Source organism: Eschrichtius robustus, chromosome X (assembly GCF_028021215.1).
Source record: "Eschrichtius robustus isolate mEscRob2 chromosome X, mEscRob2.pri, whole genome shotgun sequence".
NCBI lineage: Eukaryota > Metazoa > Chordata > Mammalia > Artiodactyla > Eschrichtiidae > Eschrichtius > Eschrichtius robustus.
Window position 1 is genome coordinate 42,892,406 of NC_090845.1, and position 24,000 is coordinate 42,916,405.

The 24,000-nt window shown below is 39.3% G+C and overlaps 1 protein-coding gene across 1 annotated transcript in view; it reads right to left on the reverse strand.

The window, feature by feature from the left end:
• Positions 1-5,255: 5,255 nt before the first annotated feature.
• The window catches only part of LOC137756299 (5E5 antigen-like), a 105,316-nt gene continuing 86,571 nt past the window's right edge, over positions 5,256-24,000 (reverse strand). Inside the window, exons 6-7 of the mRNA XM_068532606.1 lie at positions 20,027-20,099; positions 5,256-5,301 (exon numbers count right to left, since the gene is read on the reverse strand). The gene's annotated coding sequence lies outside the window, so the exon portion shown is untranslated. The remainder of the gene's footprint in view (positions 5,302-20,026; positions 20,100-24,000) is intronic.

A 24,000-nucleotide genomic window follows, 5' to 3' on the forward strand; every position in this document is an offset into this window, starting at 1 on the left:
GTAATTCCCATACATGGTTGGTGGAAGCGTGAAGTCTAACAATCACCACGTAGCACTGGCATTATCTATTAAAGCTGACTTATCCAAATTCCATGACCTAACACTTCTACTCCTAGGTATTCTCCAACAGAATGAGTGTACATGTCCCATCAGGTTGTAAGTAAAAGAACATTCATAGCAAGGTTACTGGATGCACAACTGGAAATATCCAAATGTTTACTAACATGGATTGAAATGCAGCAATGAAAATGAACAAACTACACCTACATAAAGCATGGATAAATCTCACATTTTTTGAGAAAAATAAGTCAAACACAAAAGATTATGTGCCATATAGTTCCATTTATAGAAACTTCATTAACAAACAAAACTAAGCTATAATTTTAGATTTTAGGAAAGGAGTTTCCTTTGGGGAGGGGGAGGGATAGTGACTGGGATGGACTCATCAGAATAGTGTTTCTGAAGCACTGGCAATATTCCATTTCTTGACCTGGGTGATGGTTACACAAATCTGTTCAGTGAGTTGTTCACTTATTTTATGTGCATTTTCCCATATGTGTGCTATACTTCAGAACTTAAAAATTTTAAAAATGGTAAAAGATATGAACAGGAAACTTACAGAAAACTCCCAAAGCTCAAATGCATATGAAAAGATGTTCATAATCATTAGTAACTAGAGAAATGCAAATTAAAACAATAATATATCACTTTACACCTTTTAGACTGGTAAAAACATCTCCAGTGAATCAATTATTGGCAGGGATATGCATAGGACATCTCATTCACTGATGTTGGGAGCAGAGACTGATCAGGCCATTCAGAGGGGTATGTTGTGTGTGCATGTGTGTGCGTGTGTGTGTGTGTGTGTGTGTATCTATTATGATCCAACAACTCCACTCATTATATATTCCAAATAATTTCCTACACAGATCCAGAAGGAGACATGTATTAGGATGTTTATTATGATGTAATTTGTGGTGGCAAGAAATTGGTTCCCATTTGGGGTCCATTACTAGAAATGGTATAGATGAAATGTGTTAGTTGCAACTCCATGGAGTACTATGCAGAATTAGAAGCAACAAATTAGACAGCAATGTGGACTGACCTTAAAAACATAGTGCTTAATTTAAAAAAAGAAACAGAATGAGCTATAACATAGTACCACTCATGTAAATTAAAAATACCTGGGACTTCCCTGGTGATGCAGTGGTTAAGAATCCGCCTGCCAATGCAGGGGACAAGGGCTCGATCCCTGGTCCGGGAAGATCCCACATGCCACAGAGCAACTAAGCCCGTGCACCACAACTACTGAGCCTGTGCTCTAGAGCCCGTGTGCCACAACTACTGAAGCCCACGCGCCCTATAGCCCGTGCACCGCCACTACTGAACCCGCGTGTTGCAACTGCTGAAGCCCGCATGCCTAGAGCCCATGCTCCACAACAAGAGAAACCACCACGATGAGAAGCCCACGCACCACAACGAAGAGTAGTCTCCGCTTGCCGCAACTAGAGAAAGCCCACGTGCAGCAATGATGACCCAATGTAGCCAAAAGTAAAAAAACAAAATTAAAAAAAATACCTGAATGCCAAAAACAAGATATATTTTCAAGAATGTATACAAATTAAATGATGTATATTAAACATAGTTAACTTTGGGTGGGGAGTGAAGGAAAATGGGAGTACAGGATGGTGATAAAGGAAATTTTTTTAAAGCAAGAAAGAAAAATGTAAATAGCCTGGATCAGACACCAACTTAACCAAATGATCAAAGTTAACATTACCAGTAATGGAACAAACCAACATAAAGTGCCTTCTGATATGATGCACCAAGGACACGATGTCACTTGTGTGGTATTCTTGCCAAACACATGTAACCTGAATTTAAGTAGAAGGAACCATCAGGGAAATCCAAATTGAGGGACAGTCTACAAAATAACTGGCTTGTACTCTTCAAAAGTGGCAAAGTCATGAAAGACAAAGGGAGGCTGAGGAACCGTTCTGGGTTAAAGGAAACTAGAGGTAGGACAACTATATGTGGCATCTTAGATTGGATCTTGAATGAGAAATAGGACAACAGTGAGACAAGTGATGAAAGCTGCATAAGGTGTCTAGATTATATTATCATATCGATGTTAATTTACTGATTTTTATAACTAGTTACATGAGATATTAATAGCTGGGAAATTGGCAAGGAGTATGTGAGCACTGTATTTTTGATATAATTCACATACAATAAAATTCATCCTTTCAAAGTGTACAATTCAGTAGTCTTTAATATATTCACAAAGTTGTGCAACCATTACTTGGACATTAATTCCAGAACATTTTCATCACTCCAAAGAGAAACCCTCTACCCATTAGGAGTCACTCCCCTCTCCCTTCTCCCCCTAGCCCTTGGCAACCATTCCTCTACTGTCTGTCTCTCTAAACTTGCCTATTCTAGAAATTTCATGCAAATGGAATCATACAATATTTGGCCTGTTTTGTCTGGCTTCTTCCACTTAGTGTAACGTTTTCAAGTTTCATTCAATGTTGTAGCACCTATCAGTACTTCATTTCTTTTTATGGCTGAATAATATTCCATTGTATGTATAGAACATCTTTTGTTTATCCACTCATCAGTTGATGGGAATTTGGGTTATTCCCAACCTTTGGCTATTATGAATATGAACATGTGTGCACATGTATTTGTTTAAGTATCTTCAGTTCTTTTACGTACGTACCTAGGAGTGGAAGTGCTTGGTCATATACATGGTAACTCTGTTTTAACTTTCTGAGGAACTGCCAAACTTTTCCAAAACAGCTGCACCATTTTAAACTCCTACCAGCACTGTCTTTAAATTATTTTGGTTAACTGTTTTAAGGTCTGAATTGTTTCAAAATGGAAAGTTAAAAAAGTGATCATATAGCCAGGGTGCTGTGCCTTTTCTAGGAAAAGCCAACATACCAACGTCCATCCTTTCCTGGGTCCCATAGAGTGAGAGAAAAAGTGAGAAAACAAGCCCCTAGTCATTTGTACCTTCATTCTTGCTTTGGGGATCAGTTCAGTACTGGTCCATCAGACTTGAGAGGGAAATGAAAACCTGACCATGTAACTAGGGGGTTCTTCTTCACACCAGCCTCCAGTGTCAACACTGTCTTGTTTAATGACAGCCAAAGGGACTCAGAACATCACAAGTACAGGAGTGGAGATGGGAGGAAGAAAACTGTCCCTTTGATAATTATAATTTATTAAACATAACCATGCTTCCCAGAGACTCTTCTCACTCTTCAAAAGCTGTCAACTAGCTCGAGTAGAATGACTTTCTCTTAACAGGGCACAAAGGCCAGTGACTTGGGTACAGAATAGACAATGGAACTGATTGGTGGATAGAAAGCCAAAAGACACACATACACACACAAAAAAAGCACAATCTTTTAAAAGCTCCAAGTCATTGGCTTTATTTTTACTGAATTCAGCATGGGGTGACAAAAATACATTATATCACTAAAATCGACTATTACATGCAGACATTTATCCTTTCATTCCGTATATTCATTTTCTACTTTAAATCTGTTAAGTCATATTCTTTTAAAATACATGTTTACTAACTAAATATCTCCAGTTCATATAACCAAGGGTTTATAACATCTCCTTTAAAAGTTATGTTCCTTTATTATTGAGAATTTAATGGTTTAGATTGGTCTATTTTTTTTAACGCTTAGAGATTTAAATTTATTTACCAGGAACAGAAAAACAAAACATAATATAAAAAATAGTTTTCCAGAAGCTATTTCCATCATTCTTTTCTTCCTTTTCTCCTGCAAACTGGTGGTTTATCTTTACAAGTTCTTGGTCATTCCATAAGAAAGCTGCTCTTCTTCCGGTTTCATAAGAGATGGTGGACAGTGGTAAAAAAAATCCAGTTTACTTAAATTCTAGAGTTCACTTCAGGGAGCAAACAATGGGGTGGGATATTGGGACAGAGTGAGAGATATGGATTCTGGTGAGACTGAGAGTCATTCACAAAAATTACAGGGCTGTGGTAAAAGGAGAACAAAAAGAAACCGGGTTCCTGCTGGTGGGCAGGAAGCCAAAATGAGTACGAATGGTGAGGTAGCAGGGCAGTGTGATGAGGCCCATAGGTGCTATGACTTCTGATAGTAAATATGAATAGAAACCAAATAATAATTACTAATAACATGTAGGTGACCAATCCTTGAGAGTTGAGGCAGAGAGAAGGAAGGATGGCATTACACCTGGTCTCTGGTTCATTGAGTTTCCCGGGCTGGTGTGTGACCATCTTGGTGAAATCATAACAAAATCATGTTTTGCTAAGGTGATCAGCTTTCATGGGGTCCTTTCTCTGCACTCTGTCCAATGATAAAGCCCACTGGCTTATGCCACCTGGAAAAGTTATTCCAAAACAGTATAGGTGAAGCATTGATGAAAATAGCCATGAAGAACGTGTTTCCAGGTAGCCTGAAACCCAGCAGACAATGTAGCTGTTGCCCAACAAACACAGAAATCTACATTGTATGCCAGGTTCATGCCCCAGACCTGGATGTTGTGCCTGCAAGCCTTCCCACATATGATTTCAACATAAATGCCCCCTGCATCCAAGATTTCTGGCATTTATCTTCTCTAACACAGGGAAAAGACAACCACAAATCACAAGTGCACTGCTGGGATGTATTTACTACAAATGAAATTTCCTTAAATTACCACATTATTCTGAGAATGCCATTTAAAAGTCAAGAGATGAAAAAGATGGATGGATGGATGGATAAGATAGATAGGTAGGTAGGTAGGTAGGTAGGTAGGTAGATAGATAGATAGATAGATAGATAGATAGATAGATAGATAGATAGACAGATAGATAGATACATAGACAGACAGATAGTTTTGTGACCAAATGATACCTTCCACAGGGGAGGGAGAGAGAGAAAAAACAGATAAACAATCCACAGATAAAATATCCAGATTCCTCCCCTTTGTGGTGCTGAAATCAAATGCACCTCATTACTCATAAAACCCTGATGGTTCCCACACTCCAGCTAATAATGGAAGACTTACCACCCACCCAAGAACTTAATCCTGTGTGTATATGTGTGTGTAAATCAAGGTAAAGCCTTATTATTGAGTACTTCCCAACAACCTCACTCAGGACACTGTAACAGAAGGTAGAAGATGCCATCAGAGACCCAGTAGCCAGATGTAGCTACTGATTACAAAAGACAGGATCTACACTGGCTACTGAGCCATTGAGGGTACCTACACATTCCAGCAGCTAGATGATCCGCAGCCTTCTAGGGAGGGGCTCTGTGGAAGGAAAGAGAAGACATCAATCCTGGAAACTTATGTGGGAATGGTATTAGGAGGTTTCAATTGCATATTTTCTTTATTGACAGTCTGACACTAACCCCATGTCTGCAGTTTAAAACAACCTCTAGATTTATTTACTTACTCAACATATGTTGATTGAGTGACATTGAGGAAAGTACCAGATACTCTCTCAGGTGCTAGAGAGCCAGCAGCAAACAAAAAAGATGAAATTCCCTGCCCTTCTAGAGCACGCATGATTGTCTGTGAGAAAATCTACAGTTGATTATTTGGCATGTTTTTGCAGTAAAATGTAAAAAAAAAAAAATATATATATATATATATAATGTATATATTTAATGTAAAAAAATGTGTGTATGTGTGTATATATATATATGTGTGTGTATATATGTATGTATATATATGTATATATATGAAAAACAAACAAGCAAACAAAAAACCCAATCCACCATTTCACTGTGGTCTTGGAGCATTTTTGTCTGCCTTACTACACTTTAACTTGGGTAATCCAGCAATGATGCACATATGTACAATAAAGAATACTGTATATTGCAGTATATTGTTTCCTCTATAAACTGAGGATGATGCAGTTATTTCTACCAAGTTTCTAAAACACCTAGGAAAACTGCAAAAAAGATACATGACAAAGTATCCAAAGCAGCATCTCACCGGTATGTCAGTTCCAAGCTTTCCTCCCATAATACCATGTAGGTATAAAAAAAGTTAGAGGATAGGTGTCTTCCTCATTGATTCATTCATTCACCCCAGAAATGCCTGCTGAGAGCCTTCTCCTTATTTTCTGCCAGGCACTGGGGATGTGACACTGAAACAAGACCCAGCACTCATGGAACTGAAAGGTGAAGATTTAAGGTGCAGGTAGGGAAAGACAAAAAGCAACTCAACAGGTACCGATGGTTATTTCCATTCCTTTTCCACAGTGAAAAGGAATGCTATTTTTCACAAGGCTTTTCATGAAAAGCCTCATTGCGGGTGTGACATTGGAGCAGATTCTTTGAAGGAGGAAGAGGAGAACTGTTCACACACCTGTGGTGAGAGAACATGGCAGAGAGAGGCGAGATTCAGAACAAAGGCCCCGCCCGAAGTGGGAAGAAGCCTGGTGTCTTGGAGAAGGTGTTCTTATATTAGCACATGACTGCTGTAGCCAATTATTGTTTTCCACTTTTAGGATTTTTTTTTAGAATGTAAATGACTATGCAAGTTTGCGCCAAGTACACACATTTTAGAATCTGACCTTCTTATGAATTTAAAATGCTTTGGCTATCACTTAGAAAAGATTTAGGAAAGTTATCGTCAATTGGAAGAAAGTCTATACTGAGAACTTTATATTAGTACAATTGGACTGAACATGAAGCTGGATGGGAATATTTATTGCCCAAAAGGTAGCTTTTAAAAAGATGTGTTAGGCAACATTGTAAATCAACTGTACTCCAATTTAAAATTTTAAAAAAATAAATAAATAGTTTAAAAATGTGCTAAGTGTAAGAAGAGACAACCAGCTTTCTGAGAGCTCTAAATATATAAATTTCGAGGGAATGATTTAACTATTTAATCACAGGTGTCTAATTTTAAGAGGGAACCCACTTGCCAAATTATAATAATAGTGTTTCACCAGGTGGTTAGCTCTTAGGAAAGGAGAAGGATGGAATTTATAAAGTGAAGTAGGTTTTTGTTTGATTGCTTGGGGTTTTTTTTTCTTTTTAAATAAATTAAAAAACAACTCAGTCTATGAAGTATATTTTGGCATTACCTAAAAAGCCAGGGCGTACATACCAAAGTAGGAAAAAAGACTGCTTAGACAGGTTTGGCTGAATCTTACCCTCAATATAAAATAAAGCATTTACAGAACATACAAACTTACATTTCATAAACCACTGAAACTAAATGTTCGTAACTATTTTTATGAATAATAAGACTAACAATTAAAGTGAGGCAAGGGTTTAGCTTGGTTAGTCTTAACACCAAAATCCAAAGGATCATCTTTTATAAATTTTGGTCTATATTTAGATTAGAAGAATGGCATTTTTAATTCTCAAAGCTCACCCTATCTATCCTCTAAATCTTCCTAAGTCAAAATAACTATAAAGTTAAGATAGTTTTCTCCCCTTATGTTTAAATTTATCTAGGTAATACAAAAAGGAAAAACTGTAAATAAAATTTTATTAAAGGTTACTCTATAGATTAGTGTCAACCACTAACCAATAATACACATTTTAAAGTTTATTAAAATATAGAGAATATATAAGAAATATACTATAGCATAGACTATTAACCAATAATACATTTTAGAAGTTTATAAATAAGTCAAACTAAAAATGGCAAATTACATAATTCTATTATCTAACAAGAAGACAATTAAACCCCAGGGACGGGTGAAAGAATTATAACCAAGGTACTCAATGCTCAAGTCCTATTCACAGTACAAACAAACAAAACAAAGACAATCATAATAAAAAAAAAACCCCGTCCATGCTGGCTAAAGACCATTTATTTGAGGTACACATAATGGGAAAGAGAGTTAAAAGGGAGGAAAAGACCGATTAAAAGTTAAGCCTGCTACCTGCTGTTGGAAAGCCTGCTTGGAACTGGGATAAGGACCATTTCTTGAAACATTAACCTAGAATTTGAAGAGCTGACCCTCCGGAATGAGAACAGGGGCAACCCATAAATCCAACCAAGAAGCAAAGAAACCCACTGATGTTTAAAGCCAAGCTGACATTTGCATCAAAGTTTCACTAGAAATTAATGAAATGCAGCTTCGTGGGTCATTCAACGAAAGGAAGAGTAGACGTCCCTGTCTTTTTAAGGGATTATCTGGATGATTCTATATTGCCTCCCCAAAGCATCCCTAACTTTAGAAATTGTAGTTTTTGGAAAGAAATTTTGACCCCAAGCACTGTACGTGGCAGTAAATGAAGAGGGATGAACAATTTCATAGCACTGCCAGAATGTTAACTTTACCAAGTCAAAATTGTAAAGTTTGGCTCTAGATGTCCCCTTCCAATCCCCATCCATGATTTTTCACATATTTTAGCACATGTACTAGCAGCCTTCTGGAACTAAATAGGAATATACGACAGCATATTTATGGATTTGACAGAACACACGCCAGTACATTACTCGAACAAAGATTTTACTTCTAACAAAAATTGCCTCCCATGGAGTAGATCTCATGTTAAGTGTTCTGACCACACATGCATTAAGATAGACAAACGGAAGCTATGTTAGCCGTTGGATATGTCTATTACCTGGATTGTGGTGATGATAATGGGTGTTTGCACACGTAAACTCATCAAATTGTACACATTAAATATGTGCAGTTCTTTGTATATCAATGATACCTCAATGAAATTGTGTACAAAAAACAAACAAACAAACTGCCTTCCACGTGGTTAAGAACAAAAGTCTAACTCTAACTGTAGCCCAGGAAAGAAATGCACACATATATGTCTACACAGTGTGCCGCGGGGTGAAATTATGCCCGAGGAAAAACCAACCTTTTAAATACAGGTGTCTAATTAAAGTACGTTCTTGTGAACTTGGATTCCTTTTGTGTTACGTTAGAGCATTTGAGCCAGGGTCTCACCATAACCAGCACGTGGCTGCAGCCCGTCCAAGTCTTGCATACCTGAGATCCTGTGACTACACTGACCAAAAACATTTACACCAGCTGATGGTCACTTGATTCTCATATCACTTATTTAGTAAATTGCTCGGCAAGTCAACTTGAAGATTGAGGTGAACGTTTTCTGAGATGTTGCTGCTCAAGACATTAAAAAAAAAAAAATTCCCTGCCAGATAACTCTAGTCTGAACAGACCTGGGAAGGGATGGGGTTGGCGCGAGATCCTAAAACAAGCTTCTAAAGGCGAAACCACTCACAGCCCATAAAGACACACTCAGACCAGTTTTTAAAAAATAATATTTAGCAATTAGGCACATGCCTTTAATCCTTCTCAATGCAAACCAATTTTTTTTAAACAACCATTGGATGAAAACATGAATCATTTTACTCGCTAAAAGCACTCAGAGAAAAAGGATAGTTTTCACCTAAGTAACTGCCTTTTTAAGGACAAGTTCCAGAAATTAATTGCACTAAATCCACGTGCAAATATCTCTCTCTCTGTCACTCTCCCCCTCTCTCAGAGAAACTCCTAAATTCTCTTCATACAATGTTGGCAGCGTGCAAGAGTGGTGAGGAATTCATCATTGGAAAAACAACGAAATAAAATAATCTGCATTCTTCTACCAATGATAAAAAAAGGGTATCAAAGTAAGGTGACTATTTTCTGAACCTGTAAATAATAGAAAAAACAGTTCTCCCAAGAATCCCCGATACAGACTTTTAATAACAATTAACCCATTACTATTCTATACTATTACTGGGGCCTTTCTAAATTTGGTCTCATTTCTAAGCCTTGTGCTATTTTCTAAAGGCGTTGACATCACATACGCCTAACAGTGCAGGTTTCATGTATAATCAAATCTCTACCAAGCCTCCGCTTTCACTACTATACAGAACTCCTTTTGTCACCAAGTGTTCTCATGGTACAAAATTCTTCGTTTGGTCTTCCTTGACTCTTCCCATCAAGTTTCACTCAGCTCAGATGCACTAAGGAGGAGCAAATCCTTGGCCTCTACATACTGCTTGCTCAGCCCCCCTCTTCGCCCTCTGCTGGGCCTGGCTCAAAGAGATTCTAGAAGAGTCTAGAAGGATTCTAAGGGGCCTTCCCGGAGTCCTCCGAAAAGTTAGCTGCATGCTACTCAGGGCCAGCTCCCTGATCACTCAGTCTGTATCTCAGGCAGAAACACAAGCCAAATTGTTCTTTAATTATTTGTTTAGAAATACATCTCCCTATAAGAATATGAGCTCTGTGAGGGTAAGGATTGAGTCCCGTTCTTTTGAGACTCCCCAGGTACTAGCAGGTACACTGGATCATAGTCATCTTTTAATAAATATTTGTCAAATAAGGAAATCTGAGTGACGTGCCTGGCACCTGTACTGATATTCTTCAAAAAACAAAATAACCTAAAACAACAGGAGACTATCTCCACTTCAGGAAAATTCTTACATTTCTTTATCCTTTAAACATTACTCACTTCCCATCTCAGTTTTATGGTACTTTTCTATAATATCTGTGGGTGCTTATAGGATCAAGCTATTTGTAAAAGAGGATATTTTCCTAACAGAAGTGCAGACTAGTGAAAGCACTCTCTCAAGGTGAACATCTCTATACAGTCCCTTGTAGCACAAGGAGAATAGCCTTGTAGCACAGAAGATGGGGCTCAGGAAGGCTATCCTAACTGCCTTCATTCCACAGGACAAGTAAACTCTGATGAAATGGAAGAATTGAGACAATTGAACAGGTAATGGCGGGGGATGGGAGAAGAGGATAGAAGGAAGAACAAAGGGAACATCCATGGGTTACAATTTCCTTTGGTTGTGATGGCTATGAAATGAAGTATGTTGTGAGCAAATGAAGCCTCTTCCAAAAATCATACATGTCTACCAGCAGCTAACATTGGGCTTCAATTATTATGAGGTCTATGGTAGCGTGTTGATTTTTTTTAAACATCTTTATTGGAGTATAACTGCTTTACAATGGCATGTTAGTTTCTGCTGTGTAACAAAGTGAATCAGCTATACATATACATACATCCCCATATCTCCTCCCTCTTGCGTCTCCCTCCCACCCTCCCTATCCCACCCCTCTAGGTGGACACAAAGCAACGAGCTGATCTCCCTGTGCTAGTTAGCATGTTGATTTTTAAAATTATGTGGTTTGTGTAAATGGCTCATACCACAAAGGAAGAGAAGGGGAGACAGCTAACAGACAAGTGTGAAGATTTGGAGGGGCTAATAAAAATGATTAGAAAATGGTGGAGTGCAACTAGAGATTATCATATTAAGTGAAGTGAGTCAGAAAGAGAAAGACAAATACCATATGATATTACTTATTTGTGGAATCTAAAATATGACACAAATGAACCTATCTATGAAACAAACAGACTCACACACATAGAGAACAGACTTGTGGTTGCCCGGGGGGCTGGGGGAGGGACGGATTGGGAGTTTGGGGTTAGCAGATGCAAACTATTATATGTAGGATGGATAAACAACGAGGTCCTACTGTAGAGCACAGGGAACTATATACAATATCCTGGGATAAACCATAATGGAAAACAATATTAAAAAGAATGTATGTATGTGTATAACTGAGTGACTTTGCTGTACAGCAGAAATTAACACAGCATTGTAAATCAACTATACTTCAATTAAAAAATTTTTTTTTAATTGAATGTGTTGACAAAAAAAAAAAAAATGGTGGAGGGCTAAATGTAGCATATATCATACTTACTGATACTATCTGATGACCTAGCAGCTACAGCACCCACAAGACGTTTAGCAAGGAGGAATAAGATGAAAACTTGAATGGTACTTGTGTAACAAGAGAAAATGGGAACGTTAATTAAGATTTATAGAGAAAGACTCTTCTGATATGTGTTAAATAAAGGAAAAGGGGGTAATTGTCTACTTTGAAACTTCTAGAGAATGCATCAAATATTCGCTCCCAGAGTGGGCGCCACCCAGTGGATGTGTGACCAGTTCGCCAACTGGTCGTAAGGAAACAGAGTTTCAGCGGTAATAACTCAGTACAAACCAAGGGCCATGAAAAGTCTTGCCAACAGCATTTTTCTCCACCTTCTTCTCGCCTTATTAGTTGATGATCCCAGTGAAGGGTTTTTGACAAGGGACGGACAGTTCTGTAGAACAAATGAAAGTGTTCAGGGAAACACTATCCATCTAATTAAAAGTCAGATTCAAAAAAATAATGGAGGAAAATATCAAAAGATTAAGCTCTTGGCTCACAGTTGGAGACGGATTTTTGAGATGGTCACAGAAGTAGTCTGGAATGGAAAAAGGAAAAGGGATACCAAAGAAGGAGGGCCATTGAAGAGAGCAAAGAGGAGAGACGTCAGTCAATACAGCCAAAAGGGAGTAGAAGAGAAGCCCAACACTCATTTACAACACTGAGGCACTCATCAATGGGGCAACAGCTTCATGGCCATCCTCTGTGAACTAGCTAGAAAAGGAAGTTTACCAGATGGAGAAAACCAGAAGGATACAGGAGGAGTGACTCTTGGGAGTTTAAAAAAAAAAAGTTAGAAAAGGTGAGCATCCGGAGTCCAAGAGAAAGGGAAGATTATTCATAGGCCTGGGCAAAGTCAAGAGATGAAGGAAGGAAGTCTTTCTTCCTGTGCGGGGTCGGGGGAGCAGCAGTGGCAACCTTTATCGCTAGGTTGAAAGGGGAATTAACAGAAACAAAACTACGGTTTATAGTGATGGTAAGTAACACTGGGGAAATCTGGTTCCTCTTTCTGTGAGTGGAGAAAGAGGTCAGGAGAGGTACTTGGCACTGAAGGATAGTATAACCTTGAAAGGACTAGCTCAAAGAGGACAAGAGAATGTGTGTGTGTGTTGGGGGGGCTACAGAAGTCATTTTTAGTCAAAAAGGAATAGCAAAAGCCTCTCATTTAGAGAAAAGGGGGGCTATAAGGAGCTCAGAAATGAAGGGGAACCCTCGACGTCTAATGAGAACACACTAGATGTAACATGGCAATTCTAGAAGAGCAGTCAACCTCAAGAGCCCCATGAGCAATCCAAACCACCAGACCAAGCTTTCCTGGGGTATCCTGCCTGCGGCTATACATCCCATGTAGATGTCACAAGCCAGGAATGATCCCAATTTACTAAGCCCAGAATTGCCTGCTCCCCTTCCTGACCCCATGTTCGTCCTCCTGCCTCCCATTTCTCGCTGGGAGGCAATGGCATCAAACCTGTTGAAATTTCTCACGGACAATTACTATTCATTCTGACACTCTCTTTTAAGTCCTAGCCTGCTTATTGAACTTTCTATAGTCTGGGGAACAAACTGTAAAAAAAAAAAAAAAAAAAAAAAGCCATCCATACGATGATAATCCTTTTCATGCTGAGAGTCAAACTCATCTTACTACTGGAAACACTAAAAGTTAATGCAAACCCTATGCTGACACAAGAGAGCTGTTATGTACATCACCACTTTTCTTTCATCTCTGCCCCTATGGAGGCCAGGACGGGCCACAGAATCAGGGATGGAATAAATGGAGGTACTTAAAAGGGCAGAATCTAGAGGATTTGGTAGAAAAAAAAAAAAAAACAAATAGGTATTCCCTAGATTGAGTTTCATACTCAGACAAAACCTTACAATCTTTGTACGCTCTTATTATTATATCTTCTGATTTTCTAAGGTTAAATGAACCTCAATAAATTTTAAAATCATGAATAAAAAGTTGAGAAACTAGAATTCTCGAGACTTGGTCAAGAAAACACGTCATGTTTTGTTTTAGATGTGCCAGTAGGGACAGACAGAAAACGCTTAAGAAAATTGTCATTTTACCAATATATGAAATAACAGGTTACAAAACAGCATTACCCAAAGTGTGTTCTTTGGAGTATTAAACCAAGAGATGACTCAAAAAAAACCCTAGGGCTTCCCTGGTGGCGCAGTGGTTGGGAGTCCGCCTGCCAATGCAGGGGACACGGGTTCGAGCCCTGGTCCGGGAGGATCCCACGTGCCGCGGAGCAGCTGGGCCCGTGCGCCACAGCTGCTGAGCCTGTGCTCTTGAGCCTGTGCTCTAGAGCCTGCGAGCCACAACTGCCGAGCCTGTGTGCCGCAACTACTGAAGCCCATACACCTAGAGCCTGTGCTCTGCAACGGGAGAGGCCACCGCAATGGGAGGCCCACGCGCCGCGGCGAAGAGTGGCCCCCGCGTGCCGCAACTGGAGAGAGCCGGCGTGCAGCAACGAAGACCCAACACAGCCAAAAATAAAAATAAAATAAAATAAATAAATTTATTAAAAAAAAAAAAAAACCTACAGTTCTTGGAATCTATTAAATTTAGGAAATGTTGTAGACGTACCATATGCCCCTCTTGAAGTTTCGATACAAACATGAAAGGTTCTGAAAAGTCCTGCAGGAGAGGAACTTATTTAATGTTGTTCAACCCAGCTTTTCCTGAACTTACTGGACCACAGAATTTTCTCCCTGTCTCCTGAAAATGTGTTTTGTACTAGACAGTACTAAAGCCTACACTGGTCCCCGCACAGTTTATCACATACACTAGGGAGAAGTTTGGGTGGCCACAGACCTGTCAAGAATTCTGCTGAGGAAGCTGCCCCCAAGCCAGGAATGTGAAAAGGAAGAGGGATACTGAAGACAGAGGGCCACTGAAAGCGACAGAGAGCAAGGGCACATGTCAGTCAACACAACCAAAGGGAAAGGGGGTGCCGGGCATGGGCCAACCTTCTTGGCTAAGTAAACTCTAATGGCACCTGCGTCTTCAGCTCTATGCTGTTTCCTTTCAAAGCCACCAGTTTCCGTGGCTGGGACAAAACGAATGACTGTTGAGATCTTTTAAAGAAGAATTTAAAATAATACAGTGCACCAGATTTCATTTATAATGAAACACGGCAATCTTGATGGAAGCCACAGTGCGAATAATGGAATTAAGCTCTCATGTTTCCTTGTTGGTTTTACAAAGCCACCCGCTCAGTACTGTGCCATCCGTAATCAGGCCGGATGAAGGCAATCACGTAGTAAATGTCAACACCCGCTGTGTATACAGTACTGCCCAACTATCACAGTTCTTTCACATCCAAGTCTTTGACCCTTACAACAACCTTGTGAAGCCTGTGGTTGTGTTATTATCTATTTACAGATGGCGAAACAGGATTAGAGGGGATCATTGCCATGAACACCTCATATACAAATAGAAGGGACTCTAGTAACTGCTTGACAAATTGATGAGCAAAAAGTCCAGGCCAAATACTCAATGACATGAGTTTGGGGAAGCAGCAAGGTGCCATGGGGAGAATGGTGACCTCTGCCTAAGAAGATGGGGGCTCTGTGATCCAGGCAAACAGCTTGGCTTCACTGGGTCTCAGTTTGCTCCCCAAGCAAATGAGGATAATACTTACCCTACCTATAATGGGATCATTGAGATGACCCCACAAAATGAGGTTTATTAAAGTACTTTACCAATTTTCATGCATTCTGCAAATAGAAGAGATTTTATTTCTCTCACAGTGGTAGAATACGATGGTAGTATTTTCATGTCTTTGCAATCTGAACCCTGCTTCAGATGCTTTAGCCCCCATCATACAGTGAGTGCTACAGTAGTTGTGTTTAAGTGCAAATGCTAATAAACCAGGGCTGGACCAGATACTTTCTGAGCCACTTGCTTCAACACCTTGTAAACAGGAGGAACTAAAGCAATGGCAATTATTACAGTTTAACTTTGGTTTCTCATCTGTACTAAAAGGTTACATTTCTATCCCCAAACCATTAAAACTTCATCAGTTTTTTTCTCTTAAGAGATGCTAAGTTTTTATTTTGCCAAATAAGGGCATTTTTAAACCCCTCCATCTATAAAAATGATTTCTCATTTTTTTAGGTTTTTTTTTTAAAATTAAGAACTAACACAGTAAACTGCACATATTTAAAGTGTACAATTTGATAAGTTTTGGCATACATATGCACCAATGAAACCATCACCACCATCAAGATAATGAAATTATCCACCAGCTCCAAAGCTTCCTCATACCCTTTTGTAATCACTCCCACCTGCCCCCTCACAGCTCCCCCACTCCAAGCAACCACTGATTTGCTTTCTGTCACTATAGATTGCTTAGCATTTTCTAGAATTTTATATAAATGGAATCATACAGTATGTACTTTTTTGGGGGGGGTCTGGCTTTTTTCACTTAGTGTAGGGTCATCTGTGTTGTTCAGTATATCAATAATTCACTCCTTTTCACTATTGAGTACAACCTGCTGGTGGACATTAGGGTTATTTCCAGTTTTTAGCAATTACTTACAAAACTGCTGTAAACATTCATGTACAAGTCTTCATAGGGACACATGCCTTCTTTTCCCTAGGAGTGGAATATCTGGATCAAATGGTAGGTGTATGTTTAACATTTTAAGAAACTGCCAAACTGTCTTCCAAGATGTTTGTATCATTTTACACTTTGACCTACATGTATTATGAGAGTTCTAGATCCTCCAAAAACTTGCCAACACTTGGTATAGTCAGCCTTTTTAACTGCAGCCATTCAAATAGGTGTGTAGTGGTATCCCATTGTCTTTTTCATTTGCATTTTCCTAACGACTAACGATGTTGAACATCTCTTAATGTGCATATTTGTCATTTGTATATCTTCTTTAGTGAAGTGTTTGTTCAAACCATTTGCCCATTTTTTTCTATGTTGTTTGTTTTCTAATTATTAAAAACCCCAGTTTTTTTAACAGATGGTACAAGACTGGTAACTAAGAACTCAATCAAAATTTTACATAATTCATGGGTACCCAAGAGGATAAAAACTTCACAATGATTATTTCCTAAAACCTATGCTGAACTAAAATATTCTCTAAATGTTATGACAAACTTGAAATTCTTCTAAAGCTTGAAAAGAACTTTATTTTTTATCAGTATTGCTGCTAAGTCTACACAAGTTCAGAACTTAATAAAAAAGTAATTATATTTCCATGTATTCTACTAGTACCTAAACCATCTTAGTTCCTCCTCAGTGCATTAGCTGAAAATCACCAAAGTTTCTGTCTCTAAACCACATTTCACACTTTGTACTAATTATATTCTAATCCCATAAGATCCCATTTTCCAAAAGTAATTTTTTTATGTCAGACGTGTGCCTACATTCAAAAAGTGACAAAGGCCAAAACCTCTGTCACGTTGTTTGTGCAAACAGTCACAGCTAAAATGTGATTTGCAAGCATGAAGAAGAATTCTCCTTTAAGATCTGTAGAGCAGGCTGGATTTGAGGGCTGCTACGGGCTTTCCTTTGAGGAAAAGCAGGCCCAGTTCTGCTGTGCAGGGCCATCGGTTCGCAGCTCAATTGTTACAGTTGATGTGGGTTTCCTTTTAGATGCCTGGAAAATGACTCTGCTGACCACATCCACATTCTGAAATACTTTTTGAGAACTTGTAACCAAACTGCAGGAACTGACTCATTTTGCAGTGCCCAGCTACCACACAATCGTACCAGAATAGACTCCAGTCAAAAGCAGAAATAGCAAGGTCTTAGAACACAGGCAACAAATTGCCTATTTATATGGGGGAAGAAAGGGGGAAATCCCAGGGTGCATGGGGCAAAACGGCTCAAGCCCCGAGAGACCATGAGACGTGACCAGCCTGAGAGGAAGGACCGAACAGAACACATGACTTCATGGGCAACATATGTGCTTCCCTCAAAGCTAGAAGTCATAGGCTGATAGAAAAGGAACCTTAATGTCTAGCTCTCCATAGTCCACCTAGAAAGTAGATTCAGTTGAGAGAGATGTACGCAGGAGGATTTGGGGGGGAGATGGTGTCTTGAATGCCCATTCCTGAATTCCTTGCTCAGGAAGTCAGCAGCATGCCCCTCATCTCCCAGGAGATGAGCAAAAATGGACATCCTATCAGGGATGCCAGAAAGAAGTCAGGCCAGGGCCCGGGGACACCAGGGCTTAGGACCAGAGAGATTTGCCAGCACCCTGAGGCTCCCCTACGTCCTTCGTTATCCGTTTCTACATCTTTCTCAGCTCCCAACGCGGTTCATCCAAGTGGGTCAGCTTCCTCATGATGTGCGAACTCTCACTCCCTCTCTCAGTGCAGAGTTCCTACCTTAGGTGGAAGATGGAAAGGAGTAAACTAGGCCCTCCTCCACGAAACACTCTATGTTCCCAAGGTACTGATTTCTCCTCCCCACAAGTGAGACTGTCATTCTCTCAGTCAGTTTCAGCCAGAGGAGGTAAGGAAATCCGGTCCAGTTGAACTAAACTATAAATGACAAAAGCAATAACTCTTTTCTGCAGGTGGCTCCCTGGCTAAAAGAATATGAATGTTAACCCAAATGCATAACTAACTAGTCAGGCTAGGTCAGGCTAGGTGATAAAAGTTAGATGGGAAGTCTCAGGTGATGTAAAGTAAGATAAACCTGGACCATACCTCCAAAGAGCTACCAAGTCCCTGCTAAGCCCTGGTTGTTATCAGGCCTGGTGACATGGTCCAAGGTTGATAAAATGACCTATATATACATTTTATGTCTCACCTCACTGAGGCCATGTCTCTTAACATGTAAACTCCAAGATAACAGAAATTATACCTACACCTTATACAAAAGGTAGGACTTTTAATATCAGATATTGAGAGTAAGAGAATGACAAGGGGCTGCAATTCATTTACACCAATCAACTCTATCTTTAAGAAACTGCAAAAGTGTTTTCTTCCCAACTGGTCAACTGCTTTTATTTTCCCATGATCCCCTTCTGCCTCCAACTGTGAAAATGAACACTGTGTGACACGACTTTTTAACCCGTATCAAACAATAAATTTTCATACAGAATTCTAAGAGGGAACCTATCAATTGATTGAACAGAAAACGAGGCGCTACAAAAACCATTTTGAACACAGAATTACTTAAAAACCACGCAGTTCAAAAGTCTAAACTATTTCTCACCGAGTGTAAAATCAGCAAAGACACACCCCATCAAAAGTACGTTTGGGGCAAGTATAAATAGAATCGAAGCATCCCACTGCTAGAAAACTGAGTAACCTCACGCCTCTGAGGAATAGATACGACAGGAAAAAATTACCCACTTTTGGATCTTTAGCTGATAAGGAGTTGATAGCTCAACTTTATCTTTCTTTACCAAGGTTTTCATATCATCATAATTTAAATGAAAAAAGTAGCATTTTCCCAAAAGAGTGCCCTGCACAACTTGTACACACTCTGGTCATGAGGCACAATGGGCTGGACTCCCCAGGTTCCCTGCAGAAATCACCTGTCCCTTCGGAACACCATCCTCCTTCTCTTCTGTTATCGTCTCCCACCTTCTAGCAGCTTCTTACTGTGGCCAACAGGGCCCTACGTAATCTGCAGTTCACTACACCTCCAGACCTCATCGACTACTTTCCCACGGGTAAACCTCTGCACAAATATCACAACATCAGAGAGGACTTTCCTGTCGGCTCTAGATAAAGCAGCTCTTTCCCGGACCCCTGGGTGCGACCTCTCTGTTGGACCAGGTTTTATTTTTTCTCTCTAGCACCTTCTAACGCCTGGCATCTACTTATTGGTTCAATCACTGTCAGCCTGCCCCCTCCATGCAATCAGGGACCTTGTGCACTGCTGTATTCCCAGACTAGGAACACCATCTGGCATGTAGTACGTATGCAATACATTTTTGTAAAGTGAACATCTCCCACCTGATAGCTTGGCCAATTGTTCTGCTACAAGCTTATGAGGTCTGGTTGGCACCTGGGACACTTTTTGTTAACATCTTATCAAATACTCCATACTTCAAGGGCCAGGTGGACAGTGTGAAGAGAAATTAGGCAGGGGTTGGGGAAGAAAGAACAGTTTCTTTATACTCTCCCTGCTCCCCAAGGGTAGAAGATACCGGAGAATCTTTCAGAAAAGGTAGAAATTTACTATCTTTATCGACCTAACTTGTCACAAACAGTCCTTACTTGATCTAGCTCAGAGAGAAAGAGCCCTGAGATCGGGAGCCATCCTTTTAGAGGTTGAATGATTTTGTTTTTAAATTTACATTCACATTTCCTTCCATTGGGCCGTATATACCTACTGTGGATGTAGACTTCGCATTTCATGCTAAAAGATATAAAGCATTTTCATCGCCTTTGTTGCTGTGGCCAAACCTGTATCAGAAAACACACAGACAAAGTTTGTGCCATTACAAAGAGTTTGAATGGTTAGTTATGTGTTTTTCAAAAACTATGCAAAATAACACCCAAGTTTAAATCACTGCGAAATCACACGTAAAGATGATGACCCAGTCTGCCTTGAGGAATAGTATTCCTAACTGCAGCATGGTACCAAGTAACACTTCTTGAAGAGTTAGTAGTATAAACCCTCCTCCCTATCCTCATTTCCCCCAAAGAGAGGGTATCCCTCATTTTTTCCCACCTTTACTTGGAGATATTTTCAAAAACTCATAATAAATTTAATCGAGGGCAGAACAGGACTTTTTACCTCCACATTGGCTTAAATTCTATTTAAAAATGATTTTCCAAGACATCGTTGTGGAGGCCTTTGTTGTCTCTTAATTTTCTTCAGAGAAATGAGTCAAAAGCTTGGGGGAATTCTTAGACCGGATTTACTGACAGATTCCCTACTATGAGCCCTCCTTCCACCACCATTAAAAGAAGAAAGAAAAAACGTTTCTCCGCATTATTTTCCTGTCATGAGCCCTTTTTTCCCCCTTACTTTAAAAAAGAAGTCCGGCTGCCAAAGGAAGATGCTTAAAGTCTTTAATGAATGTCAGTCTGTGAAATGTGCCTTGCCTCCAAGATGGCAAAGGATCAAATAAAAGATGTAGTCACTAAGGTGAAAGGAACCAAGAGTGAGTTGGTAGTTACTCCTCCTTCCTTCCCCTAATGGACCCTCCACCCCGTCCTTTCTTTCATGTGTCTGCAGGTAGGCGTTGAATGAGTTACACGAGAATACGGATAAATGAATGAATGAATGAAAAAATGAACGAATGAAGACAGACATGCTTAATATATCCTCCCATGGGCAGGCTCAGTCCAAGGCCAAGGGAATTTTTAAAGAGATTTCTAAGCACTCAGAACCCACGGGCTACGGTGACCTGCCCTTGCCTTCTAAACCAAATTCTTAACCTATATTTGAAAGAGGAGGAAATTCTCAAGGTGAAACCCCTTTCCCATATTCTGAAAATTAACTCCTCATCCAAACAAAGGGCTTTATGCACATAGATGGCTTCTTATAATTCTTTACTTACAAATTCTGCCCCTCTAGATTACACCCAGAATGAGATGGAGATAAAGGAGAAAATATTAGTAATCACAGATTCTTACTCATCTTATTTTCTATGGATGAATGCTATACTGATAGAAGAATCTCCAGAAAGGCTGATGAAAGTGCATCCTTAGGACCCGAAACACATACCTCTCCCTTCCACCCTCATTTTCAAGTGAAAACATTAGAGAAAAAAATAGGGGAAGTTACATGAGTAAATGTGTTAGTGCATGAGATCAACTGAAAACAAGGAATTCCCCTCTTGGACTTCAGTGGCCTAATTAAAACTCATAAAACACAAGTGACTAAAACTGTTCCCAGAGATCTGTGTAATAAGAAGCAGAAAAAGTCAATTTTGTATTTCAATATTGAGAGGGCCAGGCCTGGAAGATGTGACACTTCGCAGAATAGAGATGAGAAGACCATTTCTGAGACTTTCAAGTTCAATCAACTTTTATTCTGCTTTTCTGCCAGAAGTACTTACCGTCTGTACTGGTGACATCTTATTTGGATGTAGATTCTGGTCCCACAGCTTATCAGCTGAGTGGCCCTAAGCACATTCCTTTACCTCTCTGTGCCTTAGTGTCCTCACCTATGAAATGGGCATAATAATTGCACCAATGGGTTGTCAAGAGGATTACACAGGTCAATGTGGGTAGAGTACTCACAACTGTGCCTACCCAGAACATGGGAAGCGTGCCAGAAATGGCAGCCACCATTATCATCACTGTTTTGCTTAATCTGGTGTGAAGAAAAACATATAGCTTAGAACGGATCCACAGGCTTTGAGACTAAACTGAAGTCTGTTTCCGAAAGGATCTGGGAAGGAACTCAAGCGTGTTAAGTACCATTATTCCAGGGACCACAGCATGTGCTTTACATGCCACGGCCCTGGAAGCTAAATACTGATGCTCTATTCTCTGGGGCTTACGGACATAAATGGGATAACTTACTCAGCTAGCAAGGGGCCAAGTGAGCTTAAAGCACAAGTCTACTTATTTCCAAAGCCTGGGCCTCTTAGGGGGCAAACACATCAATGGATGCTGTGAACAGGTACCGTCTTGGGGTCATATGAACCACTGTCACATACTTGATACTCACTGGAAAATGTCTGGATGTCTGGAGGTTTTTTTCAGGTAATCAGAACTTTGAAAGCACCTTGTAACGTTTTGCTGGGCCTGTACAAAGTCACTCAGTTTCTCTCATTGTTAAGAACTCTCGTCTCACTTTATATATATCACACAACTAATTGAGAGAAATCAATGGGTTTTCATTTGAAAAGTCTTTATCCATCTGCTTTAAGAAAGGTGAGAAAACTAAGCTTTCTTCTAATACCACCACCAGCCATGGGCTTTCAGTAAAACAGGTGCTTAAGGAGAATTAAACTCTTCCGAGGCAGAAAGGGAAGATCATTTAAAATAAAGCCTTAGATTGCCTTTCATAATCAATGACTCCATCTTCTACCTTAAAGTAACCAGTTACACTTCGTTTTTAAGCAAGTTATTACTTTGTTAGATTGACCATTTAAAAGAAAGCAACTAGAAACTATTTTGCTATTAAAATATAGCTAAGAAAAACAAAATGTCTCAATTATATTGACTTAACAAAAGTATTTTATATTCAACTTTTATATGCATCTAATCTGTTTTAAGAATTTAAAGAAAAAAAAGAATTTAAAGAAAATCAACTCTATGAGCGTTCTAATGATGTATATACACGACCATATTATTTATAGTTCATAATATCTATGTATTTTTCAATTTTATATTTTAGATTAACCTAAATACTTTGGAATGTATAAACTAGAATAAATATAGGGTAGAAAGACAATAGGTTACACAGTTGAGAATTTAAGAACTTGAGCCAGGAAATGTCCAAGATTAAATCATTTACATTCTTTAATATGTAGAATGATTGTTTTATATTCATTTTTTTTAAATTTTTCAAAGGAAAAGAATAGCAAGTAGGCGAGTTTAAGATGTTTTCACTGGAATAAATGTTATGTATTGTTCTCCAGTTCCTTATCTAAATTGAAGGTAATTCATAAGATACAAAAGTATTTTACTTTGCATGTTTCCCTTAGTAATTTAAAATTGTCTTGATTTTAAAAATACTCAATGATTATATTCAAATTTGGCTGAGTTTCCTCTCCTGAATGAAGACATGGGTTCTCCAAATTCTGACTGCACAATCGAAACAGTTTGTTTAAGAAAAAGAAATTCTCGTGGTTGTGAATATAAAAATAACTAACAGTAAGAAAACTCCAATGGGCAGAAAAAATTTCATTATTTATGATAGTCTGAGATTGATAGGAGGGAATGAGTTTGAATAAGGAGATCAAAGAGAAATAAATCTAGGACCCTTACATTTGTTCAAAGATAACATTACTGCTAGTATTTGACTGAAATGCCAAACAAATAACTAAGTAAAACATATAGTATGTCAGACAGAGATAAGTGCTAAGAAGAAAAATTAAGCAAGATAGTGGGATAGGGAAGTTGGGAAGTAGAATGGGGAAGTTGCTATCAGCTTGGAATGAATTTTTATCCTTAGAAATATAGAGGTATTGGAGAGACACCTTATACACTTCTTTGAGAAGTATTGTTAAAAGTATCCTTTTGTGGCTTCAGGGTCATGCAGCACAAGGTCCACAGGGACCCTTGCTGTGTCCAGTGTGGCTCCCACGCCAAGGAGTTCACTCCCTCTGCAGTGACCCGTGTCCTTCTCAGAGCCCAGACCTCCTGCTGGGTTAAGGGCCCAGGAAATGTCTCCAGAAAGAGA